The 24,686-nt window shown below is 45.6% G+C and overlaps 2 protein-coding genes across 2 annotated transcripts in view; one reads left to right on the forward strand and one right to left on the reverse strand.

Annotated features, from left to right (window-relative positions):
* MYO10 (myosin X) overlaps positions 1-24,686 on the reverse strand; it is a 552,927-nt gene that overhangs the window by 242,613 nt on the left and 285,628 nt on the right. The gene's annotated exons all lie outside the window — the stretch shown is intronic.
* Positions 12,604-24,686, forward strand: part of BASP1 (brain abundant membrane attached signal protein 1) — a 51,731-nt gene continuing 39,648 nt past the window's right edge. The window contains exon 1 of the mRNA XM_080578625.1: positions 12,604-12,846. The gene's annotated coding sequence lies outside the window, so the exon portion shown is untranslated. The remainder of the gene's footprint in view (positions 12,847-24,686) is intronic.

Consider the following 24,686-nt stretch of genomic DNA (forward strand, 5'->3'; position numbering starts at 1 on the left):
AACTACATTGACCTCCTTTGACAGCACTGGTTGACATTTGTAGCACAGAAGTTAGTGCTGCTTAGCGATCCCACCCAAAAAGCAGGAGACAATTGGGAAGCCCTGAGAATTCCACACTACAGAGCTTCACAGTTATTGAAGGAGACGATCCTTCTTCTGGCCTCGCTAGATTAAGCAGGGGAAACAGCTTTGTGCAAGAAAGCAAGGAGATTTGTGAGCAACTGAAGTTGCTGTAACAAGTGGAAGCTTGTTTTCCAGATCCCTGTAGCTGATGCTCATTGCCTACCACACACGTTACGGTACACGCGCACACAGCAACTGCAAAGCACGTGTTGTAAAATCAGACCATCCAACATCTGTGCAGCACATCTGGCCTCATTTATGTGAAATGTTGACTTGCTATGTACATGTGCCACAAGAAAGACATTCTTAATGTGCCCTTTATAGCTTTTTGCCTTGTGATTCCTCTCTCTATCTAAAGATGTGGACTGTGTCCAGTTTTTCCTAAAACCAAGGAATTTGTAATACTCACGCAAGCACTTTCTAATATCCCTGTGGTACAAACTCACATTGCAACCATTACCTATAGTGGAGGGTCAATGGAATCCCTCTAGAAAACCATGTCATCTTTTTAATGTACACGTGCAATTTTTTCATGTAAGATCTCTCACGGTTGGATGAAACCGCCCAATATGTTCAAAGTTGTGGAGGTGGTGGGGGAAATAATTTTAGTTCTTGCTTTTCCCGCTTGCAAATGCTCCATTTTGCATACAAACCCTAATGTGTATAGAGCATCAACAGTGGCACTGTCAGTGTTGTCCTGTACCCTTGAGTCCAGAAAGCAATTTTTATCATCCCAGTATGAATTCTTGGGCTTTCCAGTGAATAGCAAGTATAAAAAGCATACATTCTCCATAGATGTCATTCACCCTAATAGTGAGCCAATAATTCCAAAGTCATCTAAAATGCATTTTTAATTGGCATTAGTGATTCTTATCTTTTCAGGGAAAATGTGCTTATTCACACATATATTTGCACCTTTTCCATAAGGATGCTGCATTCTTCTTTGTGATGGTGAGGAAATTGGACAGTCTTCAAGGTTATGTCATTGCAAATTCAAAAGGGATCCACAAGCCACATCCAGTTTGACTTACAGTTTATTGCATGAAATAAAAGTATAATTTTCCCTGTTTGTAGCTGAAATGTATTTTAAAGTAGCTGCTTTTGAAATCTAACAAAATCCACATGAGTACTAACCTGAAAGTGGCTGAAGTGGCTCTGGATTCCCACTGAGAAGCTCTACAGTCCAAAACTACTAAGCTTCCCAATGAAGGGGGATAGTCAGTTCTTCCAAAGCATGTTTTCCCCTTATTAAGTGCACAGCGGTGTCTTGGGTTATGAAGAACTGATGCATTTCGTTCATTAGCATTTCAAAAGCATTTAACTTGACTGAAGCTCTATATAGGATTACTGTGAACTGTATTGCTGTATGTATATAGGCACTACTGAATACAATAGGAAATGGGATATATTTACATTTTTATTAGAGTTTTCTGAGTTGAAGGAATGTGCTTACTACTTTGAAGTTGAGAGCAAGTTCTCTTTCTGCTCTCTGTCAACCTGAACAGTCCTGTGTGCACTATAGCTGTATTATCACAGTGCAGGTGATATCATAGCTGTTCTAAACCATTCATGTATTTTCCATGGGTGCAAACTCATGTGTAGGCAGAAAACTGAATCTGGGTGCTGGGGCTTGTCTGGTGGCTTGCTTCACACCCTTGGCTGTGCTTGTGAGCCATGTCACAGGGAAGAGTTCTGTTGCCCCCTTTAAAATCACAACTTCATCTTCCCCTCTTTACAGAAGGGTAAGAGGAGAGGTCCAAAATATGAAACAACATTTAACACAGCAGGTTTCGATGTCATGTGAAAGTGAAGTATAAGCTAGCTATAAACAGACATGAAGACTGGGCACCTTGAGTGAGCGTCTTGGATTATCTTCTTGTATAACATGAATCCCTGGTGAACAGGGACTGAAGTCTGTGGTCAAGAGTGAATAAAGGGTGATTAGTTGAGAATGGGAAGGAAAGAGGAGGAGGACTCAGGGAGAATTTGACTTCCCGGTGTTCCAGTATAAAGTTGAGTGTTGTGCTCTTTGAGCATGTTTCTGGGTCAAGAACAGAGTGCAGAGATACATTGAGTGCGGGTCTGTAAGGGCTGCCTAACCAAGAGGACACAGTGATGAGCCCTTCTACAAACAACTAGTAAAAGTCTTCAGTTTTGAGGCTCTCATCCTCATGTTGTTTTCAACCCTCTAGATATTGATAACATGGCATTTTGCAAGAAATCCAGGAAAACCCTAGGTTGTTTTGGTGATAATTTCCTAACACAGCAATGTTACGGGGTTGCCCATAACATACTCTCTGCTCACAGTGAAGTGCTATTGGAAAATGTAGTCACAGTTGGCAGCTTGGTTTGCAGTAACCACAGCACGAATGAGCGCAGGATTTGAAGGATGGCTGGGAAGGAAAGCAGCAGGGTTAGGACTGAATTTCAGGAAAGCAGACTTTGGCTTATTTTTAGGGAATTGCTAGGCAGAGTGCCCTGGTAAACAGCCATGAAGGGGAAAGGTGCCCAGGAAAACTGGCTAATTTTTAAAGAAAAACTTTTTGAGAGCTCAGGAACAAACCATCCTGTTGTGCAGGAAGACTGGGAATTTTGGCAGAAGTTCTGCCTGACTAAGCCAGGAGCTTGTCAATGAACTAAAAAACACCACCACCACCACGACCAAAAAAAAAAAAAAATTGTTCAAGAAGTGGGAACAAAGAGAGGCAATAAAAGAGCAGTGTAACAATATTGCAATGCATAAGGTCTAATGCCGTATGGGTGAAACCAGGGTGGTCAAAACATAACGTGGGTCTGGAGCTAAAAGTGCCTAGGGAGACAGAGGGTAATAAGAGATTTTATGGGTATGTTAGCTGGAAAAAGAAGTTCAGAAAAAAGTTGGGTTGGTGGATGAATGAAGAGACAGTCTAGTAACAAACATGGAGATGGCTGAAACACTCAAGTTAGTCGTTTTGCTTCATCCTTCACAGACAAAACCTACTCCCAGATCTGTGTGAATGCGCACCTATCAGGGAGGAAGCAGATGTAGCCACAGTTAAGGGACTACCCAGCAAAGCTGGAAGCATTCAGTCCGATGGGAAGAGATGGGTGCTTACAGAGCTTGCTGGTGTGATTGTGCTGCGTCTATCAATGGAAAATAATAACAATCAGCAGAGGCTGCTGAGGCATGACCTCTGGATGTTTGCAATCCCACAAAGGACAAGAAGGTAATGAGAACTATTCAACACAGACATCCAAAGAGCAAACCATCCTTGGCTAAACAGATTACCTTGTCTGGCAAAATGACTGGCTATGTCGGCAAGGGGAGAGTAGTGGGTCTAGCTTACTTTGATTTTAGTAAAGCATTTGACGCCACTTATCCTATTCCAAAGCTCACTCAGAAGCTGAGGAAGTTTGGGCTCAGAAAGTGGACTGTTGAGTAGGGCAGAAAATGGGGCTCGAAGAGTAGAAATCAATGGCTTGAGTGGAGTCCCTCAGGGATCAACACTACAGTCCATATTATCCAGTGTTTCATCCGCAGCTTTGATGATGAGGCAGCACTTACCCTCCACAAATGTGTGGATGATGCTAAATCAGGGGGAGTGACTGAAATGACAAATAGCAGAAGTTTAGTTCCCAGTGTCCTGAGAAACTTGGGGACAGGGGCAATAGAAAACCGCACAGCTGGGGCAGAACAGCCCCATGCACCAGAACTGGCTGGGAAGCAGCTGGCAGAGCTGCAGCCCTACTGAAAATGACCCAGGCACTGCAGTGGGTGTCAACTGCAAGCTCCCATCCTGAACAGAGGTTATGGGTTACCATAGGGGTAACGTGACCAGCAGATCGAGGTAGGTTATTATTTGTTTTAACCTGCTGCTGAGGTGGCCATAGTGGACTACTGTGTCTGCTTCTGGGAACTCCCACACCCACCCGCCTACCCTTCAAAAAGGATGTTAAAACCTGGACAGAGACCTGTGGAAAGCTGTTAAGATGGTCGGTGACACAGAGCACATGAGCATGAGGAGAACCTGAGGAAGCAGTTTATTTAGTCTGTCAAAGAAGAGGCTAAGGGGAGATTGAATAGCATACTATGACTACACAAAGGAAAGTTACAGAGATGACAAAGCCAGACTTCTCTTCAGAGTACCAAACAAAAAGCAGACAAGGGTAATGGACATAAGTTGTGCCTTGGACACAGTCACAACTTATTTCCTAATTAGACATTAGGAAAACATTTTCGCCAAGCTGGTAGTACAGCACTGCAAGAAGGTACAAGAGATGCTATAGTTTCCATCCTCTGAGGTTTTCAGGACTTAACCAGATGAAGCCATGATGAGCTTAATTGAATGTTAATGATTGTCTGTTTTTAAGCAGAAGATTGGGCTATAGACCTCCCAAAGTTACCTCAAAACAGCATTTGTAGTATGTTGTGAAATTGTCTCTGGTCTATGCTGAATACTTGCATATCAAGGAGTTTATTTTGCACGTGTTGTGTATATCAGTTAAGAATATACAACTTGGATTGTCAAAGAAAACTTCTGGCTAATGAAGTCATTTCAGTTTACGGTCTATTTCCTCCCTCTATCTCAAAGCAGGTATTTTTTATAGTTGTTTGTTTGGAGAGGAAGGAAAAAATTACATTCATATACTATGTTTTGAAAGGTCTGGGTAACCAATAACATTCATTTGCATGTAAATCCAGAAACTGATAATTAAGCAATTGCATGGAAAGCAGCCTCAAACTGCTAACATTTAGTGTTTACAGTACCAACTCTAATGTACTCTGGCTCACAATAAAAATGTTCTAGTTCAGCCTCTTTCTTATAGTGGGGAAGAAGCTTGCAGTGTGTTTTTCCAAGGTTGCTTTCAGCAGAACTGCCTTGTGGTGAACTCAACACTCCAGTTATTTACAGGTTAGCAGAAGTAAATCTTGTTCTGTCTCTTTTTGGTATGAGAAGGCTGAAAGAAATGGAGGTAAATCTTCAGTATCTTTCATTTATCTCATAGTATCAGGAATGGGCAGTATCAGTTTAAAGTGTCTTTGCAGTATGAAATCAGCTTTACAAATGTGGATAGTTACAGGATACAGGAGCAGAAGACAGCTGTCCTTCAATCTTCCAATTTCTTTGTCTGATTGGGGCATCTAGTGGCTCTTGTGACTAAATTTCTGCATGGCTCTGAAATAAATTGCTGGCTACAGGTTAGTTCCTCCATACAAAAGGCCTAGGCTGTAACTGGTAATTGTGGCAAAGGTTTTCAAAATTATACTATAGTAAAGGTGAGCATGTGCTTGCCTCTACAGATAGAAGGAAGTGTCTGAGAAAGCAACATGGGACAGTTATCCTTTTGTCCTCCAGTATTACATATGATCTGTGCTCAGAGGCTTGATTATTCCAGTCAGAATACACAGGTAATTGTGTTTAAAACCTTTTTTTTCTTTTTTCTTTTTTCTTTTTTTAAAGTACATGTAAAGAAAGAAGGCATCAGGATTTGCTTTAAGCTATGTTTCTAACATCTACAAACAAAAGAAACAGACATTGAGTAGAAGTGGCAGAACAAGAAAACCAGGTGTTGATTGTAGACTGAACAAGACTGCAGCTTCAGACCGTGTACACGGCTATGCATCTTATTCATACATATCACTGCAAATTCAACACAAAATTCTCAAAGCTAAGCCTATTGCATCTGCTGTGGAAAAGCATATTTACACAGAAGATGACTGCCTCAATGTGCTCTGTTCAGCTTTTCTTTCTAAATGCACCAGTAAGAATGCTTATTTTTGGTAGTGATGGTTTCCATGCCAAAACCTGGGCAAAGGTAAGCTTCTTCCTGAACTCATTTCTTCTTCTCATAGCTTCTTTCTGAACTCTAATCTTCTTCTCTTTCTGCAAGGAGGAAGTTTATGCTCTAGGTGTAGTTCTGGTGTCAGTAATCCTACCAGATGCATAAGTTTGGGCTTGCTATGTTGGGATGGTGCCTGAGTGCCCTGCCATCTGCATCATCATTAGCTACCCAAGCAACAGAGGGCAACAGCACTCAGAAAATATAGATTTCTTGTCTCCTGCGCTCTTTTAATCCCACTATGTGGACCTGGTTCATCCTTACACTTTTTGTGATCCTTATACTATAACAGGAGTCTAGCCAGCACCATGATCTTACTGATCAATATATTTGACTTGGTTAAGACCTACAACGCAAAGGTGTCTATGAGCTTTAAAAGTTTCTGCCCCTGCTGCAAAGACCTAACATTGTAACAAGACAAGACACGTAGATGGAAATCACATGAAAGGCCAAAAAGCAAGGAGACAGTGATGATTTCGTGTTTTGATTATGACTTGATTTTACTTACATTATGAATTTCTGCAGATCCCTTACAGTCCCTTTGCATTGGTGAAAGACTGTATGAGGTCCTACTGTAGCTTTTCTGAGTACTTCAGCCTTTCTGGCTAAGAAGCCAAAGGGGTGGTGTGTAAGGGAAGGAAAGGGAAAGGATGGGCAGCTAGAGCACAAAGAAGAGCTCAAGCATCTCTTAAACTCTAAACAATTCATCATTCAGCTAACTGGCAACTGTTTTGTACTATGCCATTGCCCAGTTTTCTTTCTCAGAACAATGAAATGGCTGTCTGAAAGTCCTTCTGGTAATGTTGTGGCTACCACCTTTGGAACAAAAGCTGTTTAATGATTTCTCTTGTAATCTTTGCATATTAATATCTCAGCCTTGGGCTTATGGAGCTCATGGAATTCAGGATACATTTAATAAAACCTGACTTCCCTTCAGGTGTGGTATTTGCCTTGTTTTCCCGAGAGGTGAATTAAAACACATAAGTTTGCTTGAGACTACACAACAGATGTGGTCACTACAAGCTAGTAGCTATGAACTTCATTAATTGTCATTAAACCCATATGCCTCTTCACAGGAGTCCCATGGGACAAAAAGTTCAGGAAGACTTGGCCATAAGGTCACACTGTGGACTGCTGGTCACAGCTCTTCTGTAAGGTGCAAGTGACTTTGATTTCCCTGGGAAGTGTGATGTTCCAGATGGGCTTGTAAACTACTCCTTACAGAAAGCTATAATTTTCCAGTCAAAGCGGCTGATTGTCCTGTGAGCTTTGTGTCAGACCTACCAGCAGTGGAGCCTCTCTTGGTGATTTTGATGTGGAAGGATTATGTCCTGCTTATCCCACTGCAAATTTCTTACCTTTTAAACTCACTAACTAGAAACTGGAGGTGCTATTTTCATGATCAGATGTTGTTACTGCAATTAACTGATACTGACTGAAGGACAGACTGGTGGTGTAGTAACAGTAGCAGCCTGTGCCTGTCTCCAAGGCTGTTACCTGCCTCTAAATAAATATGAGCTGCCTGGCAAGCAAAAGCAGTGTCTGCCTCCATTGCATGAGGTCATTCAGTTACACCGGTCAATGAACCGTAGCTGATAAGGCAGGAGATGCCTGATACCTCTGTGCTGGAGCACAATCAGTTATCAGCTTCTGGATCTCCACAGATCCCACTGGCCTTTATTTTTTTCTTTCTAAAGTTTTTTTCAGTCAGGCTTGAATTATTCTGTGTGTGCAAGCATTTGATTTATGCACTGCAATGGCCTTGATCTGACCATATGTCAGGACTCCCCATATGTTCTTTCGTTTGCAGTATCCACAAAATTCACCCAATAAAGGCAAAAGGTATAGCTTGGCTACAGATCCTATGTCATTCAGCTACAAACAGCTGGTACTGCACATTACAAGGCTTATTTAAAGCTCAAGTACTCTCACCCACCCTCTCTGATAACTCAGCTTGGCACGTAAAAACACAAAAATAAAAATATCAAAGTAGTGTAGCATTTCAAAGAAGCATTCAGGAAGTAGACAGTGTGTCTTGCTCCAACACGGAGAATCCCGTGCCTAAATGGTTGGAGCGTGCTTTGAGAGCGTGCCCAGCTCTGGTGTGGAATGGACAGGTCACCGAGCTGTGGTTGCACAGCATACCATGGGGCAGCTCATACGTGCACCGCCAGGTCTGAAGCACTGGGTCCTTTCTGTCAGTGATCTGCTGCTAACATTTCCATTTCAGAGAAATCTCCATAATTGACTCTTGATTGGGAGCAGATGTTTTTGTACGTGGGAGCGTTCTCAACAACTCACGCTATTGGCATGTCTGGTGGTTGGTTGAGGAATAATGGTTTTGAGGCATGTGCATTATCTGGCTCTTACTCTCTGGGAGAGCCACTTCTGTCTAAATGTTTACAAATATTTTCAGTTTTAACCACCTCAAATACAGTTATCTAATTTGACTCTCAGCAAGCCATTTGCAGCTTGTGCTTGGCACTAATAGTGCAGTGAGGTATGAGAGGCAGACAGCTTTAAATTTAGTGCCACCGCCTTGAAGGAATAAATGGGACTAAGAACTGTGGCTGCATAGGACTAAAGCTGCTCTGGTTTACAAACTCTTTTCTGTGACCACAACTGGGCTGCTGGGAAGCACCTGTGACAAACTGGATGTCAGAGAGCAGCAAGTGCAGGGACAGTGACTGATGGCCTGGGCTGAGCTGAATGGGGTCCTGGGCCCTGGGCAGGCTGGGGGCAGGCCCAGGGGAGGTGAAGGGGGACAGTCTGGGCTAAATGTGTCCTCAGGGCCATTACTCCAGAGTTCACAGCCAGGAGCTCTCTCACAAGGTGGGAATCCAGCTTGTGTTTCAAACGGAGCAATGTTTTGGTCCAGTAAGTAAAGTACATAAGCAGCCTTCAGTGCAGAGGTCAGACATCAAACTCTAGAGCAGAGTTTTTCTTCCCTCTGTGTTTGACTTTCTTTTCTGTGCACCTCCGTTCTCCCACCTTGTGAGTATTCAGTGCTACATCGCAGCTGTCAGGTTAGTTAGAGCATCCAGTCAGTCATGCATTTGATCCCACATTACTGACATTCCTGTCGCTGAATGAGATACCTGAGGAGCCAATTCTGATCACTATCGAGATACTGATGTACTCCCTCTAGCTGTTACATGAAAGACATTTTTTGGCCATAGAAGCCAAACAGCAAATACATTATTCAGCTGTTGCTTCAGTGGAACTTGCAAGTGAAAAAGGAGAAATGACTCCGAGATCCAGCTTATAGATGGTCATGGAGAAGCCTGGCATACATAAGCCATAATAGAAGCTCACAGTATTTGAGCACATTTGCTTCTTTTGTACATAAGCAACTCTAACTCTTTAGGGTAACTGGGGTAGGAGTCAGAAATAACACAGATAATCAGAAATAAATTGTACTGTCAGAACAGCAACTATATCCATCTTTGGGAAAGCTTGCACACAGACTTCTGTGTAGCAGGGAAGCCTTTTAAACTCAATGGCTTGAGCAAGACCTCCTGGGAGGCACATATGCTTTGCATTATAGACTGAGCCAAAGCCAGGAACATTGGGGTAATGCAGGGTTCACGACACACGTATCCCTACCTGGCCACTTTTTATGTTATGTATGGTAACATCCGGTCTAGTAAAACTTGATTTAGCTATGCCTGCCACCATAACACTTTGGCTTGTTAGCATTAGAACTGTTATCAGAGGCTATCATCTGCCTTTATTTCAGGATTTAAATTTGGATCAAGATGTTCCAGTAGCTTTTTATCAGAGTTGCTATTTCATGATTTTATGAAAGCTATTTATTTTACATGTGTTGCCTACAAATCTATGAAAAACAACAACAACAAATTTGTGTCTACCTATACTATTGTAATCAATTTTTTAAAGTAGAAGTGGCTGGTAGTTACGTGTATAAGGAGAATGACATCCACCGCTAATAGAAAATTTTACATATGCCTTACACCTTTTATTTTCCCCAGAATAAATGATACTCTAACCCGGTGGATCAACAGGGAATTAGACTCTAATTGCTTTTTAAATACTCATTATAAAAGTTATTATAAGTGAACAATACTCTTATGAAAGTAAAAAGTTGCACTGCACGGTAAAAGAAAAATGTCATTACGCATATGCTTATTGAGCAAACGGGCTTGGGAAAACTCCCACATAGGGAAAACCGAATTTCTTCTCTTCCCCAGATTCAGGGCTAAGTCGGCCTGCCGATACACTGGGCAAAACGCTCCCTCTTGTGGCCTCCGCTGGGAAGCAATGGCAGGAGGAGGCTTGGGGCTGCTCAGCCCAAATCGCAAAGCCCCAGGCTATCGGACTCGGGGTTTGCTATGTACTTACACATACCATGAGGATTCCTCCTGCTGGGCTGATTCTGGGAGAGGAGCTCTGGCGGGATGTTTAACTTGGAGATTTTTTTCCCTTGCCCGCCGGTCGTTTCTCTCTCCCCACTGGGCAGACTGACCAGCAGCCTGCTTGCCCAGAGCAGGAACTCCTCACTGACACCAGCATCTCCTGAGGAAAAGGCTCAGGGAGAGCCACGGCGGTGCTGGGCCATAGGAGATGGAGGGATGGTGGTGGGATGGTAGGAAGAGGCGGCCGTGCAAGCATGTTGGATGTCTGCTGTCTGGCCTTGCGGCTCTGCTGTCAGACCTCACAGAGCACGGAGCTGCTCGTCAAGCAGAAGGACAAGCTGGATCTGAATAAAAGGGTGAATCAGGAATCTAGGGTTGGAGTTGTTCCCTAATGGCAAAGGTGGAAACGGGATAGTTGGTGTGAAGGCAGAGAGGGCTGAACCACACTGGGCCTGAAAGGCTGGAGCAGGAGGGGAAGGCAGGGAGCTGGAGTAACAGGCAAGGGGCAAGAGGAGGAGCTGGCACAGAGGAGGGAGGCTGCCTGGGTGCTTGTCACCACACAGTGACAGAAAGGCAGAGAAGCAGGATTTCAGAAAAGCATAAAACAATTACAGTACACAAAAGGGCCGAGACACACCTACTTTTCCAGAAGAGACAGTTCTCCATCCTTCTGCAGGTGCCTTGCTCAGTGCTTTTTTCTTCCTGATACCAGCATTTTCCTCTAATTCCTTGTGGGCAGGAGGAAAAGCTGGGGATACTTTACACACCTTTAGTTATGACAAAGAAATGTCCAAAGGCTGCTTCAAATCCCCATTTGGAGACATTTATCACATTTATCAGACGTGTGACATGTTGATGCAGCAAAGTAACTGAAGGGAGCCTTTGGTGGAAATTCTGATGGGGGGGGTTGTGTGCGTTCAGGGGCACGTAACCTAATGTGTAGGTGTATTTAAAAGGATGCTGGCTGATAAACCAGCTCCCAGCTCAACTGGTGTAAACAGCAAACAGACAGATCCCCAGCCCTCCCAAGCTGGTAGCAGCAACAACAATTTATTTTTCTCCACCTCCCCCCCCCCCCCCCCCATTATTTCACGCTGGCCTTGCAGCAACTGGGACATCTTTCAGGACAACCTTGACAGTGGTGGCCCGAAGGGCACCGGGTGACTTCCCCTGAGCCTGCAGCAGCCCTGACCGGCCCATTTTGTGGCTTAGTTCCCGGCCAAATGCCCAAATGTGGACCCCCTCCCCTCGCCGCCCGGCAGATACCGGATCGGCGCGGCTCCGGCTGGGCTGCGCAGTCGGATTTCACCCTCGGCTCTGCTCCGCGCCCGCCAGCGCCCGTTTAATTTTATTTTTTATTTTGGTCTCCCTTCTCTTTTTTTCCTCGATTACCCCAATTTGACGGAAAACGCCGGGCCGGCCCCTCCGCTGCGTTTGGGCAGGCAGGCGTGGCACGGCTGCGGAGCGGGGCTTAGGCCGCCGGGGGGAGCAGGGATGCGGAGATGGGGCTTTTTAAAGGGAAAAAAAAAAAAAAAAAAGAAAGAAAAAAAAAAGGGTGTGTGTGTGAGGGGGTGGTGATGGTGGGGAGACTGAAGTGAGGGCGGGCACACGAGGGTGTGCGATATTTGGGGGCTCGTCCCCGTTGCCGCGGCTGCTCGCCCCCTCCCCGCACCGCACCGCATCGCCCCCGGGGGGAGCGGGGGGAGGGGGAGGGCTCCTCCTCGCAAGCCCACGCCACCACCCTGCAGCAGAACAGCCTGCCCTGCCCCCCTGCCTGAGCCCCCCCCTCCATTTTGTCCCCGCCCGGCCGCGCCCCTCCCGCCCCACGGCGAGGAAATGTCCCCGTTCACCCCCCAGCCCCCCGGGCCGTGGCACCCCGGCCCCGCGATGCTCGGGGTCGCCCCTCAGCTGCTGGAGCTCCCCAGAGCCGGGTCTCTTCACCCCCCCCGTCCCCCCATCCGCTGTCCCCCGTCGCCTTTGTTCCCCCGGCTCAGCGCCCCCTCCTCAAGCCCTCCGGCATCACAGCACCTAGCCTTTTCGGGGCAAACCCCTCTCCCCTTCCCATCCCCGACGGGCTCCTTCCCCCCTGAAGCATTGTGTGTGGTTTTATTTGGGGGGGGTGGGGGGATTTAGGATGCAAGGTGCGGCTGCGGACCCCCGATCAGCGCCGCAAGCCCCCATCTCCGTGCGCCCCCTAAGCGTGAGCGCTGCGCAGCGCAGCGAGCCCTCGAAATAAATAAATAAGTGCGGGTGGCTTTTGAACTGCCCACAGACTGTCACAGAGAAAGGGGGGGTAGGGGGGGGGAAGGGAGGGAAAGAGGGAGGGGGAGAGAGAGCGAGAAATGCAGAGGCAGCAGCCGCGGTAGCGGCGGCATTGCTCCAGCAGGCACCAGGCACTCCAGTGCCGGGCGGCGAGCGGGGGAGCCGCAGCGCTCGGAGCGGGGCGAGCGGGCACGGGGCCACCCGGGGCGCTCGGTGACACGGCCACACGCGGACACGAGAGGGGCACGGAGGAGAGGCACGCAAGGTAACACGCGGGGAGCCCATCTCGTGCCGTTTGCGGGGCAGAACCGGAGAGCCTTGCCTTTATTTTTATTTTGTATTATTTTTTTTTTCTCCCCACCCAGTGTCTCAGATGTGGGGAGAGGGGCTCCTGAAGCTGGGGGGCTGGGTGTGGGGGGGGTTGGGGGCTGCCTCCCCCGGCGCGTTTGGGGTGCGGTGCCGCGAGGAGCGGGGTTCCTCGAGAGGGAAGGCGCCGGGCAGCGAATTCCTTCGAGGCACAAAACGGGATTTCCGAGGAATTTAAACGCCCCGATCGCGCGTTCCCTGGGGGGTGGCAGGAAGCGATGGGTGTGGTGGGAAGAAAAATGAAATAAAATAATAATAAAAAAAAAGGGGGGGGGGGGGAGAGGCTTTTGCACCCCGTTCCCTCTCGCCGCCTGGGGTCCGCTCCCGAGGGGATGCGGCCGAAAAACGAAGCCCGGGGGCGGCCGAGCCCGGCCCCCCCCATAGGGGCGGCGGTGCTGCGGGGGGCTGCGCGCCGTGCCGTGCCGGGGGGCGGCGGTCCCCATTCTCCCCGTTTCCCCATTATCTCCCCATTGTGTCCGGCACCCAGGCGCTTGCTCTCGGGCGGGGGCTGCCCACGCCGCCACCACCACGCGTGGGCGCGGCAGCCCACGGGTGTCGTGCCGGTGCCGTGCCGGTGCTGCGGGAGCAGCGCCCGGATGCGCTCGACCATGAATATTCATCGAATGCCTTCTCCCGACATATTCCCCCCCTCCCCAATTTGTCACCCTCACTCCCCCCCCCCCCCCCAAGGAAGATCAAGGAAGCTGCGCCCCCCTGGAGCCGTGTCCCTTTTCCTCCCGACGTGTCGCCTCTCCCCACGCACTCGCGTGTCCCAAACGCCCCCGGCACGGTCCTGGGGGGGGGGAGCCGGGGTGGGGTGGGGGTCGCGGGGGGGCTCCCTGCTGCCGGGGGGGCGCAGCCGCCCCTTCCTTTGTCTCTGCCCGGCGCATGCGCGGGGCCCGCCCCGCCGAGGATGGGGATGGGGAGGAACAAAGGCACCCCCCCCCCCACCCCCCCCGCAGCTCCCCCCTTTTTCCCCGGGGGGCTCCCGAACCCCCTCGGCCCCCTCGCTGCGCCCCGAGGGAGCGAGCGCAGAAAGTGGGGCGAGGGCGGGCGGGCGGCGCGGCCCCCCCTGCGGGCAGGGTGGTGCTCGGCTGCGGCACCCGCTCGGCAGGGCCGTGCACGGGGCCTTTCGGCGGAGGGGCGCGGGGGGGCTGTGATTTATGCGCTGCGGTTCAGTGCCACGCGAGGGATGTCGCGAAGAAGCCCCGCTTCCACCTAGGGGGAGCCAGTGGCGCTCCCGGCTGCCGGGCGGCCTCTGGAGCATCCCCCTCTGCTCGCTTTCCCCGGGAGGATCCTGCCAGTGCGACATCTTGAAAGCTCTTTTGTTCCGATGGCTGCATCTTGGGGTTGGCACCGCTGCTCGTTCCCCCTCCGCCCCCGTTCCTCCCCAGTGGGGCCCGTGCTCAGGACTGGGGCGCCTGGTCCTGCAGCCCTCCTGCAGCCTGTTGTAAAACGGGTAATTTTGCCAACTGGCAACCTGTGAGGCTCTGCCCGCAGAGAACTGATACGCTCGCCAAGCTCAAAGATGACAAAAGAATGTCGCAAACGGGCTCCCAAACGGAGGGCGGCCGTGGGGTTTTGCTGCTTCCACTCTGGGGCTGCGGACGTGAGCTGCAGAGCACACACCCCGGGGCCTCTGGCTGCGACCACTTGGTGTTTCCAGTGAAGGCCAATTCTGGAGAAGCAAAGCCATCAGAGCCCTCAAACCCATGGCAGAACTGCTTCTCTGCCTGCCAGGTGCCACCCAGAGCCACAGGCAGGCTTCAGGCATGGAGGGTTTGTCCCTCGGGCACGCAGGAGCGTGGGCTGGGAGTGCCGTACGCAGGGAGATGCGGCATCTGCTGCTCTGCTGCCACTGCTCTCCGTACCTGCGGATCCCTTTGTGCCTCCAAGGATGTTGCTCACAGCCCCTGAGCTCTAGCTGGGGGCGGGAGGGGGAGAGGAAGGCAGCCAGGATGTGACCAGAGTTTTTTTTTACACTTTGCTGTGCCTGCTCCTTGTGGCACAGAGCGTCGGACAAGCGAGGAGCTTTGCTTTGTGATTGACCTGCTGACGGGATTGTACGCAGCGAATATCTCCTTTTGGCGTGGCTGTTGTAGTTTCGCTGGAGAGCACTGGCTGTGCTGTGGATGGAATAAACCCAAAGAGAAGGGAAATTCACGGTGGCTCTGTCTATTCTTGTATGCTTCATGTGTGAGATAGCTGATTGTGTAATTTGGGGAATTTGTTCATACATAGCTGCCAAAAACCAATCATGCAGCAGTTTCTCCTGTTGATATGAATCTCTGAGAGTATCGTATCCTCATATCCAGTTGAAAAGGAATCAGCATTAAAACTGGTAAAACTACTGGCCCAGTAATTGCATGAAGCAATGACCAGGTGTTTATTTTTTCTCCCTTCTTCTCTTTCCATGCCTCTTAGCACCTGAAATACAACACCCACTAAAGCAACCTGGTACTAACAGACAAATTTATCTCAGAAAGTGGCATACCTTTGGAGCATACCTTTTCCCTGAGATGACAGCGTGCACACCCCATAATTTCAGAACTGACTAGAACGGTCCTTAAGCATTTGTCGGTTTTGGTGTTTCAACATGAAGCCTCTGGAATAAATCGTATTTTCTGAGTGAAGCTCCTTGTATTCGTGCTGTGTTCCAGTGGTAGCTTTGCCCCATGCAGTGAACCATGAAGTCCTTCATCAGAGCCTCCTGTGTACAGGACAGCTTCAGACCAAACAATGCGAAATTCTTCCCTTTTGCTGGCATCCACACATGCCCCGATGGTGCTCGCTGAGGGACAGAAGCTTGCACAAAGAACAGGCTGCAGGGCAGAAGCAGGCTTTGCCATGAAATCATGGGAGAGCTTCTTTGCAAGGGTTTGGCTACCACTGAGCTGCTAACTACTTGGAAACTTTATGTTTCATGTTGATGTCACACAGTTTTGAAAACACAAATTTCAGAGTTTTTCTTTCCAGGAATTTGTATATACAGATTTGTGTGAAAATCCCTGGACTTGACTTAGGTCTTGACTTAGGTCTTTAGGTCTTCAGGTGTGAATGTAGAGTCCCTGGGTGCTCTGCAAATTTAATGGTTTAAGCCTGGGTGCTTCGAGTAAGAAAAAGGGGATGCTATTCAAATGCAACAGAGACTTATCAACCAATATTCAAGGCTCTACCTTCTTTCCTGCAGGGGCAGTAAAGGCAGGCCATTCTGAAGTACTGTCTGCATCAAGACAGCTTCATAACTAAAGAAGGAAAGCTTAGGAGGGGCTTGGGTTATTTCTTTTGTGTCAATCAGGAATGACAAGAATGAAGTAACAACTAGAGAAATCAAAGAAATTCCTGAAAGCATTAGAGACTTGAAAATAGAAACCATATGCAGCATAATAGAGGTTTCATGCATTAGTAGGAAATGCTTTCAAGATTTAAAAAAACGCAGAGGGAAGAAGGGGAAAAGCACCTCGTGCAGAATGGAATGAACATTAAAGTCTTCTCTATGGCATCTTGTATCTCACAGCTGCCTTTCTTAAAAGAGTGATGCCAGCTAAGCTTCTTGCTTCAATATGGAGAAATACGGTTCATATAAAAGCGTAGCTATTGGTTGTGTGATATGAAAATGTGTAAGTTCAAAATAGAAACTGATTGATAGGAACGTGATTCCTCAAACATGAAAGATTCCCGACTTGCCAGAATCTGAAAATAAAATCCTTTGACTTTTTTTTCAGCACACCAATAAATGTAAAGAGATACTAATTTTTAACACATGTGGAGCCGTCAGGTTTTGCCTGGGGGCAAGATGTGTAGTAACTCCCTGTTAAGTACGGTTAATGGAATTTAAGTCTGAGGAAACAGTTTTATTAATAAAACCCTTCTGTCTTAGGATATAAATCAGGGGCAGATCTCTTTTGATGTGTTTGGTGTTGGGTTTTGCAGAGTCAAACTGCAGCAGGCTGCACCGTCGAGCTGACTCGTGGGGTGTCGACTGCCAAGTACCTCACCAGTACTGTAGTGCTGGGCAAGACACGTGTTGTTTGGGCACATGTTGCCTGGTTTAGATTTTAGCCTGGTAAGTAGTGACATGTATGATTATGATCTGCTGATCCAGGGATTTTATTATTATTTTTGTTAATTCTTGTTTTTTTCTATCCTGTACGAATTTGAATGTATTTTCAAAAGATGTAATTTTATGTATGATTCCCTAGCAGTTGTTTAGAGCAGCATGCCCTTGGTGCTTAATGTAAACCGTAGGTCTGATGGTGGGAGCTTCATTTTGATTAATGACTTTCTGAATGTGTAGTAAGATTGGGCCTCAACCACCTACCTTCTGCTGCTTACAGAGGTGTGTTGATAGATGCTTGCTAATGAGGTCATGGTGCTGGTAGTACCTACGCATTGGCATGAGGAGGATGTCAACGCAACACTGAAGCAAAGCTTTTTACTCCGAGCAAAAGCCAAGTGACTGTAGTGGGAAAGCTTGCCATAGGATTACTTTTAATGGCAGAAATGTATGCCATCATGTCTTTACGTGACAAATGGAAGCTGCTCCTATACAAGTAGTGAAATCAGGGGGCTGCTGGCCATCTTCTGTTTCAACAGACCTTAAATACACAATGGAATGTAGAGTATAAGCCCTTCAAAGGCTAGAGCCTGTTTTATCAGTTTATTTTCTGCTATTACTGTTTTCCTTGAGGGATTGGTTGCTGAAGGAGAGGCTTATATTCAAAATTACAGCTTGATGTTATTAACTGTTTTAAGATAAAGTGGATGGTCACATAACTGTATGCTGTAGATTTGTATTTGCTAGACAAATTTAAGATGATTGCTGAACTATGGAGAACAAATGAAGCAGTGTTAGACAAAACAGAACAGATCAACAATAACAGAACTGATACATGTCTCTTTCACTATCTAATTTAGAAAAGCACACACAAAACAAGACCAAATCAAGATGTAGAAAACAGTGAAAACCCACAGTTACAAACATGCAGTCAGCATGGGAGGGTAAAATCACGACAAACATGTCATGTACATCATGTCCATCTGTTTACCCAAGATAGGCTGGAGCCTGAGAAATGCTACATCAGCTTCCTGTAATCACAGTTCCTCAGAGCAGTTAAGCATGTCATTCTGGGAGAAAAACAAAACAACAAAACAGGCTAAAGGTGGTACAAAACTAGGAGTCCGGAAACAGAGAGGGTGAAACCTGTCACCACTAGACGTGATGCTCAGATGATTATGGCATTTCCCATTAGTAAGCAAAGTTCCCTTCTGCTTGTGCTTTGGCTAGCACTGGTAAGTGCATGACTGACTTCTGCTGCTGGTTGGGCTGAGCTGGTGAGAAGAAGCAAATTCAGTGAGCTCTGAGATGGTGAAAGCAGCTCTTCTGGGTTTCTTGCTTTCACCACAAAAGCTGAGGCAAATAGGGAGGATGTGCTAGGTACTCTAAACAACAGGTTTCTGAAGCAGATGGGCTGAGAGAGTGGGGCTGGTGCTCCTCCAGCAGCATCGCTCAGCCCTGGGTGTGTGCTGGGCACCAGTGAATGAACAGCCTGTGCTGGGGACAGCTGGTCTCACTGAGGTGTCTGTGAGAAGAGCTGCCTGCTGAGTTTTGCTTTCATTTGCAGATCTGCAAGCCCTGTGAAGGGAGGGAGACTACAGGTCCCCAGGGAGTAATAACGAGAACCTGGCCAGATTTCCTAGCTTCTTCCATTCCATCTTTTCATTGAGAGGCAGTAAAACACAATGTTGGTTCGTAGCTTCGTTTTACTAGGAGCTTTCACTAAGAGCATGTGTTGTCAGTGAAGCCTCCGCAGTGTACTTGAGTGCTTGGGATCTGAGCCTCTAATTCAAGTCCCTAAATTAGCAGACTGAAGCAAATGTGGAGCCTCTTACCTTGCCTGCTGCAGCTCGTGTATACTCTGCATAACTCCAGCATTCACAGCCAAAGGCATCCTGATGCCTCTAGAAAGCTGCATGTAGGATGTGGGAGCTCAAGGAGTGTGACAAGGAGTTGTCCATGCAGACAGTTTTTTTTCTGATGGATCTGATGCCTGCAGCTCATGGTATAAGAAGAACTTATTCATTCTCTGTTCCTGCACTCTGTTTGCATTTCTCCTTTCCCGCCTCACAGATCTTCATCTTGAAGAAGACCATCCTACAGTTCAGAAGGATCAGCAGAAATTGTTCTAAGCTGCTTGTGGACATCTGATGTTCCAACCAGTCTTGTAATTGCTAAAATAACCATTTTGGTGATTTCCTCAGTGCTAGTCTCCCTAGGTGATATTTAGAGGATCATTCAGCTTTCGGCATAGTGACCCAAGCTTTATATGCAGTTGCCTTGGGCTGGTGACATTGCCTTAATGAATAGCACTTTTAGAACCAAGCAAAATATGTGCAATCCTCCTGTGCACTCAAATATAATAGGTCACCTGCATGTACTCTTTTCCAGTGCATGTAATATTAAAATCTACAACAGTGCTCAAGAGAACTAACATTACAGCAAGTTTTTTATAAGCACTAGAATAACTATTAGGTCAGTGAAAGTTCAGTTGTCATTCTCTTCTCTGGACAAGACGTTTGCTGATGGCTTCATGAACAAATTATTGATGGCAATGATAAGAGGAGCGTGGTGCTCCTCATGGTCTCACTCCTGACCAAGCAATACAGTGACAATGGCAATCCACAAAACCATGATGTCTTGAAAGTGGCCTTCAGTACTGACATAGCTTCTGTTACCAAGGGTTCAAACTACACTGCAAATCACCTTCAGGTATTTGTTTTGTAAACATCTTTTGAAACGATGCTGCCAACAAAGCATTGTGGAGAAAAGCAACAATATCCAGTCAGCAAATGATACAATGGATCTCTCCTGCTTGAAGCAGGCTAAACATCATGACTTAAAATACTTGCCACCTCTGTTCTGCCATGGAGTGGTACATGGAGGATGGTGTTGAGGGGAACAAAGTGGCTTTGCGTGTCCTTCCACAGTCATTGACTGAGCATCCGAGCCTCTCAACAACTAAAACAGAGAAGTGATAAGTAGTGAAGGACGGAGTGAAATAGCTCACCGATTCTGCATTAACAGATTTGTGGTTTGGAAAAAAACCCTGTCCAGGAGTTTGCTTTGAAGCAATGACAGTAAATTTATGGTCTGAGAATAGAAATATTTATCTCAGCAGCTTTTATTTCCTTTCTACTTCAAACAGAAAGCTCTTTGGCATGCTTGCTCCTGGTTAAAGAAGCCACTTGATATACTTTCTTATAGGAACTTTGTATTCTAACATGTTAGGATATACCTTATATATCTCTGTGCATACCACGTATTTGTAAATGTGTCATGGTAAAAAGAGTTCAAAGGTCTTCAAGCTAGTACTTCTCGTTCATTTTTTTTCAGCTAACTTTGGCTCTGTATCCTTCCTTGTAATAACATTGTAGATAGTTTTTCTGTTAAATTATCACACTGGTTATGTTGCCATTTCTTTTGGCTATCCTCTCTAGAAGTCCATATTTTCAGGTGCGAACTAACACAACGCATTTCACAGAACATCTTGTTAATTGCACATTAACATGCAATATATGCATTAGCAGATATACAGAGTGCAGTAAGGTCTATGGCATAAGCTTTAAGTGTAGTCTCATTCCTTTGTAATAAGCAGGAATATGAGTACAGAATGCCTTTAAAAACTTTAATTTTAAGCTCTAAAACTAATAATGTTGCCCCACTGTTACCCCACTGTTACCCCACTGTTACCCCACTAATAATGTTACCCCCACTGTTTGCATGGATATGGTTCCCAAATCTAGATGTGCGCTAAAGTGAGATCATATCAACATGAGAACTTGATTTTAAAAGTATTTTATGCAAATCCTATAACAATATGGACATCTTGGAGCTCTTCCAGCCAAAAGCATTTAACACTTTTACCTTTTTATTACTTGAAAAAAATATTCATGTGGTTTCTCCTTCTGCTGAGTGGAAAGGAATTAGATTTTTTTTTTTCATTTTTTACATGGTGCTTTATTTTTAAGCAAAAAGGGCTCATGACCAAGTGAAAAAAAATCTGTGGTAGCTTGCCCTGCCAGTCTTATTTTCAAGAAGAACTAGATTTGTTTGATTCCTGTAGGACATTAAACAAATTGCCACAAGATCAGAACTAAACTACATTAGTGAGGTGCAAATCTTTCCAAAATGCATTTTTTTTGGGGGAAATACTTGCTATTGCAATAGAGAAAGGTTGTCTGTTAAGCTGTGGCTTTTCTGGGCTGCATATCACATGAAGGCCGGTAGCTGTCACAGCCACACTGGCCTGAGCTTCTTTCATGGAGAAACCTTTCTTCGGATCCACTTCTAATTGTTTGAGATTTTCATTGTGCCCAGATAAAGCATCACATCTATAAATGATGGAGACAACAACACAACTGCTGTGCAAATTCGTTATGAATGCCAGCAAGATGAGTCATTTGGCCATGTTCAGGCCAAATGAGTTCATGATGGCAAATATATATGCCTTTTTTCTAAAGCACAGGTTTGGTTTCAAGTACTTGGTGGTTTTTCAAGTTGCAGCAAATTCTCAATCCTCCCTGCTTTTGAAGCTCCTTTCCAGCACCTCTGGGGCCTGACCATGGGTCCGCTACAAGCTGCTCCCAGCATTTTCATGGTTCTGTTCCTGAGCTGCAGGTTCCCAGCTTGCATCTTTTGTCTGTCCCACCCTGCTAGCTCCAGAAACCTTTTCTCCTCTGAGCAGTGTCAGGGACTCCCCCAGGGAAGGAGCTCCTCTGGCCACTTAAGTCTTCTTAAAGCAAACAAAGAAAATGAGACCGTCCGCTGGAGTTTTCTGTGCTGTCTGGCTTTGGTGGGACTTTATTCGTGGGGCATACGCAGACTAAAGTGCCAGTCATCTTTGATTTCCTGCACTGGAAAGGAGACCAAATAGTTAACTTAATTATTACAAATGTCCTTCTTTATCTTAATTAATCTAGCTGTATGATTCTGGTTCCTCAATCTAATTATCTGGGGAGACAGTTAAATATAACTTCATGTATCTAGGCGCATTTAGCTATTCATGGTTAAATCTGCTCACGGTTCCTAAGAGACTATATTTCAAAGTTACAGAGTCACAGCTGAGAATACCTCCTAGCCGCCCTTCATCTGAAATGAAAAATAGAGAGAGTTCATCTTAATTAACGTGGTGGAATAAGTTTTTATGTTAACGGTACACCTCATAACTTACAATCACCTTTAAGTCTCTCATGAAAACAAGGAGACATCTTTCCCTGTTCTTCCACAGAGGACTACCATGTAATTGTGCTGTACACAGAAAATGGGATTTCCACTGCTTGAATATAAACATAATTTTAGAACATATGTGGTAAACATTTTCCCTTTCCTCTGTAACAGATGGGAGATGGTCAGTATTGAGTTAAAATAATCTGAATAATTTGAAAATAATAAATCACAGTAAAAATTCCTTGTCTGTGGAAACATTTCTAATAAAGTCATTGTAGCCACATGATCAGAATTACCATAAAGAAGACTTTGTTGACCAGTGACTTTGTTGACCAGTGATAGACAAGAATAAAAGTGTTCCACTAAATGTCAGCAACCATAATAGAATAAATTGCCTATAACTATCCTAAAATGAACATCTAAGAATTTTCTTTCATATACTATGCGTAGAACATATAAACATATTATTTCTGTGGGTCATATGCTCCATACGATGTTGGACTTGGTGCTTAGGGACATGGTTTAGTGGGTGACATTGGTAGAGGGATAGTTGGACCAGATGATCTTGGAGGTCTTTTCCAACCTTGATGATTCTATGATTCTACAAGAGAGACATCATTCAAATGGATGCACACATAAACATTGAGAAAAATCAAGCAGAATCTGTGAAAGGAAAAAATGAATAGGCTGGTTTTGAGCAGTGTAAAGAAGAGAATGATTAGTTTAAGAGCAGGTAAGAGCTACCACCAAGGCATCACTTAAATGGAAGTCACTCTTCTGCCTTGGAGCAGGAAGGGGGATTATCCAGACTGCTTTTGAGGTCCCTACAGTTTGTGGGATCAGGCACATGAGGGACCTTTGGGGTGAGCTTGTTCTAGAGTGCAAGGAGATTAGTTCTGTTGAAAAACATCTGTTCCCAAATGTGCTAATTTATTAGCAATATGTCTGAGCTCTGCTAAAGTAAAGATCAAAGATAAATTTCTGCTAATATGAAATACACAAATAAAGCTTTTCTAAAGCTGGTACAAAGATATTTAATTTATTGATGCTGGACAGCATAGGCTGTTAAACAGAGATTTCTTTTGGGTACTGCTGACAGAGTTCTTGAAATGCGTTGTACATTTGAGGCCATTCTTCAAATTAGGGCTGATGTTAAAGAAGGGGAATAAAGCTTACAAAAATGATTGAGGCTTTTCAGTTACTAAATTTTATTTCAGGATGGTAATATGTAGTCACGTGGGTATGTGTGAAAATTGTGCTCTGTAAGCCCAGAAAGAAATTTTATAACTGCAGCTGAGAATGGCTGCATGATGCTGGTTGGTACGACACAAGTACATCCTTTGTTACTTAATCTATAGGCTGCAGAAACGTTTGCGGGGTTGTTCCACAGATGAGTAGAGAATCTAACTGCGTAACAAAGGCTATACACACATTTTCAACACATGGTTGCTCAAACTTAATGGCATAATAACAATAGCTTTGAAGGTTAAGCCTGATATAAATTAGGCTCATTTCTAAAGAAATCCTTGGTGTGTATTCATAAATGGTTTTGAATAGACTTAATGTTTAGCTGAACAAACACCTCTGTGCAATCTGTTTTGTGTGCAGGTGGGCAGCTGCAGTTGAAGTTCCTGGGTCAATACCAAGGGCGGCTCAAGCTGCAGCTACTTGGGACTGTGTTTGAACTCTGTCAACCTTTTGCACCTGAGTGCAACCTGAGACTTATTTAGTTTCCATATGTGCTTACTGAAAATAGTGGTGTGCTCTTCAGAAGCACTTGCAGGATTTGTGTGTATGCTTCTGTTGGATGAATCAGATTCTTGGCTAGTTGCCCATATCTTGGTGTTATTAGAGATGAGGAAACACTCACCTTTGTTCAGCTGCTAATTGTCAGACTGTTCAGCTCGATATGGATTTCGAGCTGTGCACAACAGTGCATTGGCATTCTTTGAAGTGAATCTCTCACAGAGGGAGGCGTGTTTTGGAGCAGAGCTAGAGCTGTGGGCTTGATTCTGGCTCTATTTACCTGCTTGATCAGAAAGTATTTACTCTGAATATAACTGAGTTGTACCAGTAAAGTCAGAGCTGCGAGCTGCTGGAACACCAGGCTAATTTGGGTGGTTGGATGTGCAGCACTGATTGGGTCTGATGTTCTGATGCGATACAGCAATGCCTGTGTTTGCAATCATAATACACAAACATTTCCTAAAACATTAAATCCAAGTGTTCTGTCATCTGTTTGCTTTTCTTCCTCAGTTCCTTTAACACACTAATGGTAGGTGAGGTTGGATAATATTGGTGTTGAAAGCAAGTTTCATACTGCCTGAAGAGGAAGAAGGATTATCTTTTTAATCTGTAGAATTTAAGTGTGTGCAGCAGTGCAATTTTCATGTTGGGTAGATAGGTCAGAAAAAAAATATATGCCTTAAGTTAGGATTCCTTTAGTCAGAGACAAAATCCCTGGCATTAGGTCTTACTAATATTAATGAGCTTATATAAACTGGCACAAAGGG

Source organism: Anser brachyrhynchus, assembly GCF_964034855.1.
Source record: "Anser brachyrhynchus genome assembly, chromosome: 2".
Classification (NCBI taxonomy): Eukaryota; Metazoa; Chordata; class Aves; order Anseriformes; family Anatidae; genus Anser; species Anser brachyrhynchus.